Source organism: Suncus etruscus, chromosome 12 (assembly GCF_024139225.1).
Source record: "Suncus etruscus isolate mSunEtr1 chromosome 12, mSunEtr1.pri.cur, whole genome shotgun sequence".
Lineage (NCBI taxonomy): Eukaryota > Metazoa > Chordata > Mammalia > Eulipotyphla > Soricidae > Suncus > Suncus etruscus.
The window spans coordinates 85085331-85094064 of record NC_064859.1 but is presented as its reverse complement, the minus strand read 5'-3'; positions in this window follow the sequence as shown (position 1 = coordinate 85094064).

Genomic DNA, 8734 nt, shown 5'->3' with positions numbered 1-8734 from the left:
AGAGCTTTCGGTGAACTGTGTTCATGGTTTTTTGTTGAAAGCCACATCAAGACCAAATGTGTAAAAAGATTGGTTGCCTACCTCATAACTCTTACGTGCTGCCTGTTTCTTGGTCAGATTTCTGTTGCAATACAAGGGCTTTTACTATGAAACAAAATTAATTTTTAAAAAGGTAATATAATAAGATTATTTATTTATTTACTTTTTGTTTTTTTCAGGCCACACCCGTTTGTTGCTCAGGGGTTACTCCTGGCTAAGCGCTCAGAAATTGCCCCTGGCTTAGGGGGACCATATGGGATGTCGAGCGATCGAACTACGGTCATGGTCCTTCCTTGGCTAGCACTTGCAAGGCAGACACCTTACCTCTAGCACCACCTCACCGGCCCCTATAATAAGATTATTTATTAAGGGGACTCAGAATAAGTAAAAAAAAAATGTGGTGAAACCAGACCATTTGATCCTGATTTGGGTCAAATTCATTCAGTCAGCTGAGCATTGAGCTCTTATGATTTTGTCAGCTGCTTCTTGTTATCAGCTTTAGAAAAACACTAAACCTAAATAACCATATTCATCCCCAAAGTCCCGAAGGTTAAATTTTACTTCCATGGCTGAAGAGAGAGTACAGACAATAAAGCCTTGCAAGCAGCTAACCCCAATTTGATCCCTGGTACATCTATAGTCTCTTGATCACTGGCAGGGGTAATTACTGATCACAAAACTAAAAGTAAGCTCTGAGTACAGCTGGGTGTGGCTCAAACCCCAAAATATAAAAATAATAAACAATAAATGTAATTCAAAAAATGTAATTCCCCCAGCCCAAGCCATGATCGAGAACATGCAAAGTAACCTCCCATGGTGATAATCACATACTTAATACTTTTCATCTTAAGGTATATGGCAATATGTGCCAATAATTCCTTCCAATACCCTAGAGCAATTTGAAAAGATAAACCACATATTTAATTTGGTAAAAAAAAGAGATAATTACTGTTATCAGCAGACAAGAAATACCTTGAGGGACTGGAGATGAATAATTAAATTGTAGCAGAACTATTTTAGGGCGTGATTGCTTTTTTTCTTTCATTATGAAAGGAAAAAAAATTAGAGCTTCATTAGGGAGCAAATCTGATTCCTATTTTATAGGTGAAGAGACAAATTCAGATGAGCCACTTCTTGTCCAGACAAATCCTGATTAGCCAATGATGAAAAAAAAATGTAAGAGAATAGACTCACTCATCTGTGGGATTTAAGAAAAATAAAAGAAAGTATGGTGGTAATACTCAGAGACAATAGTCAGAAGAATCAGTTCATAATATGAAGCTTACCACAAAGAATAGTGAACGCAATTAGAGAAATAACTACACTAACAACTACCATGCCAATGATAGTGAGAGAGAAATAGAATGCCTGTCTCAAAGACCGGAGGAGGGGTGCAGTAGGGTGAGGCGGGAGATGGGGGACATTGGTGGAGAGAAAGTTGCATTCCTGAAGTGGGGGGTATGTTTTATGTCTGAAATGCAACTACAAACATGTTTGTAACCATGGTGCTTGAATGTGGGTATCCCCACCCCCAACTTCTTATTTAGCCCACACCTGGAATGGGCAGGTAGAGGAGTCTGCATGGGGGAGAGAGAAGGGGATAAGAAGGAGAGTTGGAGAGAGAAGTGTATGAGAGGCATCATCATCACAGATTCAGCATCAGATTCAGCTCTATCACTTGAGCATCATCAAAGAAACAGCAGCAGTACAATCACCAAAGGGAGTTAGCCTGGAAGCCAGTTAGGAAGCCTGGGAAAAGCAGCTGAAAGGGAGAAAGAGGCCAAGAAAGCTAGGAGTAGGGAAGTAGTTGTTAGGAAAAGGCTTAGTGTGGAGGCCATGTGAGGAGGTGTGCATGGCGGTAGGGACTGTGAAATAAAGCTGGCTGACTCCTGGAACTTTATCTGACTGCCCTCAACCTGCAACCTTCAGACCTGCCAGACCATAGGGGCTGCAGGAACCGGTTGAGCCCAGAAAGGCCTCACCATCCCCTTCTAACTCTAGGACTCTTTAATTTTTATCAAGACAACACTTAAATATGAAATAAATAAATAAAAAAAAGGAAAGTACTTCTCAGACTTTTGGATAGTCGGATTATTTCAATGTTCTGTATTTAAAGCTTTATATTAAAACAGTATGACAGTTAAAAAAGAAAGAAATTAATGTATGAAAGAACTGTATACATTCATAGTTGTAAGCGTTTGGAAAAATATTTGTTGTTGTTTGGGGGGGCCACACCAAGCAGAGTTCAAGAGTTACTCTTTTTTTTTGTTTGTTTGTTTTTGTTTTTGGGCCACACCCGGCATTGCTCAGGGGTTACTCCTGGCTGTCTGCTCAGAAATAGCTCCTGGCAGGCACGGGGGACCATATGGGACACCAGGATTTGAACCAACCACCTTTGGTCCTGGATCGGCTGCTTGCAAGGCAAACGCTGCTGTGCTATCCTCCGGGCCCATCAAGAGTTACTCTTGACTCAGCTCAGAAATTGTTCCTAGCAGGCTTGGGGGATGTGATGGGATGCTGGGATCAAACCCGGGTACGTATTGGGTCAGCTGCATGCAAGAAAAATTGCTCTACAGCTGTGCTATCTATCACTCCAGCTCCAGTTCTGAAAATCTTTCCTTTTCTGTTTGTTTGTTTATTTATTTATTAAAAAGCGATTGATGGCAGCTTTCAGAATCCCACTGTTAGTTAACTCTTTTGAATATCAGTAGCCAATTTCCACTGTGGTATCAAGACTTTGATTACTAGTTCTTGAGCTTAAAGGAAAAAAAAATATTCCCCTTTATCTCCCTTCCTTTTTTGCTGTTGCTGCCATGACAGGTGTTTGCAGACTTTTTATTCAGGTGCTGTACATGGCACACTGGAGATTGTGATGTTTGTAGACATGGAAGCTGCAGAGCTTCTAACAGTTGCATACTTGTTATGGAATTTCTGCATTCTAGTTGCAGTGCAATGGTGATAGCACACTTATTTTTTTGTGGTGCTGGGGATCCCAATAGAAGTGCCATCAAATTATACTCAATGCATAAGGAAAAATGACATGGATTAAACCCTAAGCCTCACAGTTACAAGGCTGGTGCTTTGCTCCTGACCTAGTTCAGGGTCTTTTTCTTCAACTGTTTTGATTTCTATGTTCTGTGATCTATTGACATTTACCCTGTTGGAAACAAAAGTCAAGCAAAATTTAAATATAATTGATAACTTGATATATAAGTAACAAGATAAATCTATTTTTTTTTTTTTGGTTTTGGGTCACACCCAGCGGTGCTCAGGGGTTACTCCTGGCTGTCTGCTCAGAAATAGCTCCTGGCAGGCACGGGGGACCATATGGGACACCGGGATTTGAACCAACCACCTTTGGTCCTGGATCGGTTGCTTGCAAGGCAAACGCTGCTGTGATATCTCTCCGGGGATAAATCTATTTTATGGTATTTATAAACAACATAATTTTCTGAAAAGTAAGTATATTTTCTAAAATTAGAAATATGTTGTGAAGAACTTCTCAAAACTGAATTGTCACATGTTCTTCTGCATTCAATCTGTTGTGATAAGCTCTTTAGTTTAAATAAAGAAAAGCCAACCTCACAGAAGTTTGTAGTAGTTGGGAAAGGAATAACCTTTGGAGCCATTCTTTGATTCTACCTCAAAACTCAATAAGTGGTAATTTCTTTTTTTTTTTAATTTTTATTTTGACCATATTGGCTCACATATCTTTCACAGTAGTATTTTAGGTACATATTATTGAATCAAGGGGATTCCCATCACCAAATTTGTACTCCCTCCACCCTCATTCCCTTCCTGCAACTCATATCCCCCACTCTCACCCCCTGGGCTGCTAGAGTCAGTGGTTCCCTCTGTGTCTAGCTTACTACTAGTGATCATATTTCTGTATGGCCCTGGTACCCTCCCTTGTTTCCCCCTCTATTTGAGAGGTGGAGCTAGATAGTTCGAGTTATGTGGCTTTGTTTGAAGGAAAATAAATGGTATTTTTTGGGGGGGGGGGTTTGGGGCCACACCCAGCGGTGCTCAGGGGTTACTCCTGGTTGTCTGCTCAGAAGTAGCTCCTGGCAGGCACGGGGGACCATATGGGACACCGGGATTCGAACTAACCACCTTTGGTCCTGGATCGGCTGCTTGCAAGGCAAATGCCGCTGTGCTATCTCTCCGGGCCCATAATTTCTTAAAGACAAATTGTTAAGTAGAAATGTGGTTAAACCACATCAATGAACTTTTCATACTACTACGTTTAAAACCATTGGTTTAGGGCTAGGGAGAGAATTCAATGGACTGGAGTGGAAGCTTTGCACATAGAAGACTCAGTTTCGGGGCCCGGAGAGATAGCACAGCGGTGTTTGCCTTGCAAGCAGCCGATCCAGGACCAAAGGTGGTTGGTTCGAATCCCAGTGCCCCATATGGTCCCCCGTGCCTGCCAGGAGCTATTTCTGAGCAGACAGCCAGGAGTAACCCCTGAGCAATGCCGGGTGTGGCCCAAAAACCAAAAAAAAAAAAAAAAAAAGAAGAAGAAGGCTCAGGTTCAATTCCTAGTACCATATAGTTCCCCTGAACAACTAAGCTGGAAGTAACCTTGAGCACTGCTGGGTGTGACAAACAAATAAACAAAAGCACTGGATAACCTTATGTAGCAGTAGAGAAGGACTGGGAAATGCTCATTCACTAAGTTATTCAAATACTCTAATGTTGACAATAATACACAACTTTTTTTTGTTTTTTATTTTGTTTTTTGGGCCACACCCAGCAGTACTCAGGGGTTACTCTTGTCTGTCTGCTCAGAAATAGCTCCTGGCAGGCACGGGGGACCATATGGGACACCGGGATTCGAACCAACCACCTTTGATCCTGAATCGGCTGCTTGCAAGGCAAATGCCGCTGTGCTATCTCTCCGGGCCCGATAATACACAACTTTTAAAAACAGGTTTGTTTATTTTACCTCGAGTTATCTCAAAATAATCTTTCATTTTTATTTTTACCATTTAACATGTGATGGAAGATACTCACATCTTTTATAATGCAAATATAAAAGGTTTCTCTTCCCTTTTGTGCTTGTTTCAGTGTCTGGGAGTTTTAATCTACTTGGTTGTAATACTTTCACACATGCTTGCTTGGAGGTTGCACACCTGCCACAGTATTCACACATCTTCAGTTGTGGCTCTCACCCACAACCTGTTAGAGATCCCAGACTCTGCTGTGGTCCCAAACAGCAGAGTAACTGGTACCATACATAGCAGATGTGGTCTGCAGTAAAAGTCAAACTTGTGATTTTATGCTTTCAAAACAAGTGCTTTTGCCACTGAGCGGGCCCTATGCCCTGGTATCTCTCTCTCTCTCTCTCTCTCTCTCTCTCTCTCTCTCTCTCTCTCTCTCTCTCTCTCTCTCTCTCTCTCTCTCTCTCTCTCTCTCTCTCTCTCTCTCTCGTCTCCTTCCCTCCCCACCTTTCTCAAGCAAATTTTCCCACATGGTGACTTTATTCATCATCTCAATTTATTTCTGTCATAAAAGACCGACTATAACTAAAGGAGCCTAACCTCAGGGTTTTTTTTTTTTTTGTGGGGGAGGTTCTTTTTTTGTTTGTTTATTTTTGGGCCACACCTGGCTGTGCACAGGAATAACTCCTTGCTCTGTACTCAGGAATCACTCCTGGTGGGCTTAGGATCATATAGGAAGTCAGGATTGAAGCCAGTGCCAGCTGCGTGCAAAGCAAATGCCCTACCCTCTGTGCCATTGCTTAGCCCGTAACTTCAATATTTTACAGTCTTCGTAAAAGGTAAAATTTAGAACTGCATTATCTCCTCCCAATTCAGCAGATTTTTATTACTTAATGGTCAGCGGACTCTTAGATCTGCACTTGGGCTCAACGCACTCAAGCATCAGCACAATTTTCTCCTTCCTTTCCTCTAGGCATACAGAGAATCCTTGGCCCTTCTTGAATCACGTGATATGGAGGAGTGAGTGAGTGTTGCCACAGTTCATAGCAAAAGTTTGTCAGATTTTAAAAACGTTCACCATGATCAGGAGAATGATATCTGTGAGGCAAGAACTACTGTTTCTCTTGAACGCTCCGAATTTTTGTTTTCTTTTGGGAATATACTCTGTGGATCTTAAGGGTTACTCCCAGCATATTAATCCATAAATTGCTGGGGGGCAGAATCACTCCTGATGGCGCTGGGGATCAAACTCTGGCCTCTTGCATGCAAAGTTTTCAGTGTAGCCCTATATTTTGCTTTCTTGCTGGCTGAAAGTTCCAACTATTAGTATTGGCTCACTTCATTCAATTTCAAGCAATGACTGCCAAATATCCATGACTTGATATCAACATTTGCGGATTAGTCACTCTGTCAAGTCAAAATAATATTCAGTGAGAAAAGCAGTTTTTTTCCCAAGTCACACAATCGCAGCTTCTTATGATTTCATAATATGGAATCTTAAAAAGATGAATTCTCAAGGTTCAACACAATAAAAGGAATACTTGTTATTGTAAACATTCTGAAACCATCCTAGCAGTTTAAAATTTGATGAACAACAAAAAATAACACGTTGATTAATACAAGGTAGTACCAATTTTGTAGTGGTTTGTCACACGATAAAGGCTTCCTTAGCTATAGTGTCAGATGTTTTTATTTTCCCCCTGGTTCGCACTTTAATTTAATGGGCAGATTTGCAGAGTTTTCATGAACTAAACTTGATGTGACCTCAGCTCCCAAGAGGTTGGCAAAAACTGATGATTCTCACATTGTCATCATATTCTTCCTCCCTAGTCTTCTCCCCAGAGACATATTTCAGTGTTTTATGAAACCAGTATTCAGAGTTTGATTATCCCATGTAATTAAGACCCACATCTGAATATGGTGGTATGCCCAGGTTCTATTTTTTTCCCCCAAATTTTTCATTTTCTTGAGCAAGCATAATGGCTTTGGTTACTTTGTGCTTCAGCTTCTTTGTCTTCTTAGTTGGTAAAGCAAGTCACACTTTCTAAGGGTATTTTATGCCAATTTGTCTGCTAAGTTTCTCCCTTCGGCAGTTGCTCAATTCTGACTTTCCCCCGCCTGTCTAATTTACCTTTTAGATCCTTCTTTCTCTACTCTCTGTACCAGGTGCTTCTGACCTCATCCCCATAGATTTCCCTTTGCTCTTCTCCAAAACAGTCTTTTTGCTTTACTTCTAAAGTTGGTTTCTTAATTTTTGTTCTTGTTTCTTTCTCTTTTTCTTCTTTTGTTTTTGAAGGAGTACTTCTACCTTCATTAGCAGAAAAGGCTAGTAGAACTGAGGAGATGGAGATGAAAGATGGCTTTCAACATGAAATACGGCTTAACATTGTAGGCACATGCTTTACCAGCAATCTCCCTTTGTCACCTTTTGGCAATTTTATTTGCTTCTTGGCACTTCTGTTTTTCTGTCTATTGCCTTGTCTTCTTCTGTGGCTTCAATTCAATTCGTTTCGATGCAATGCATCCTTCAATGGTTTTCTGAGGGAAAAGTCTGTGGGAAGTGAACTTTCTGTGACTTGTCTAAAAATACACAGAATCTGACCCCATTTTTGATGAATGGTTTGAGTGTGAGTATGAATCCATTAGAAATCATATATTTTTTTCAGAGTGGTGAAGTAAATGAAGTAAAATCTCTACTGTGTTCTCATTTCCAGGACAGAACCCTGGAAGTTTAAAGCTTTTTATTTGGATTTTTTCTACAAGGAGTGTTTTTCTTCTCTCTCTCCCTCCCTCTCTCTCTCTCTCTCTCTCTCTCTCTCTCTCTCTCTCTCTCTCTCTCTCTCTTTCTCTCTCTCTCTCCCTCTCTCCCTCCCTCCCTCCCCTAACTTGTAGACTCTTAATTCTCAGTGCCTTGACATTTCACTTTGATATGCTTTTACTTGAATCCAATTTATTCCAATGAAATATAGTGATTTTTACAAGGCTCTCGCAATAATAGAAATTTGTTCCTTTAGTTTTGAAAATGTTAATAAAGCAGAGTTTATTATTTCTATTTCCTATTTATTTCAAAATTTCCAACTGCTTACTTTATTATCTTGACTTATTCCTCTTTTTACTTTCCTTTTGGGAGGGGGGGTTGGGCACACCCAGTGGCACTCAGGGGTTACTCCTGGCTCTGCACTTAGAAATCACTGCTGGCAGATTCAGAAGACCATATGGGATACTGGGGATCAAACCTGAGTCAGCTGTGTGCAAGGCAAAAGCCCTACTCACTGTACTATCTCTCTGGTCCCACTTTTTTTTACTTTTCTTCTCTTTTTTGTTTCTTTCAATTTCTTTTCATTTTCATAGCTACTATCTTTTACTCTGCTTTCCAAGAGATATTTTTTCAACTTTACAGTCAAAGCTCTTGAAAATTTTATTTCTGCTATCATAGTTTGATTTTCCAAGAATATTTCTTGTCCTATAAGTGTTCACATTATAGCACTATAATACTCTATTTTTTGTCCCTACCTCCTCCCCACTCTCCTCCCAGAACTCTATTCTTGTCTATGCATACAGTTCTCTGATCTAATACTGTTTCTCCATTCCTGCATTTTTTATGCCTCACTCCTATTACCTATTGGTTGGCCTCTGTCTTCCATGGTAGGAGTTTTCTGTAGAACCTTTTATCCCTAGATATTCATTATATGTTCTAAGTTAAGATATGGGAAGTAAAATGCTGATTGCAAATTTTGAACATATTGGTGGGT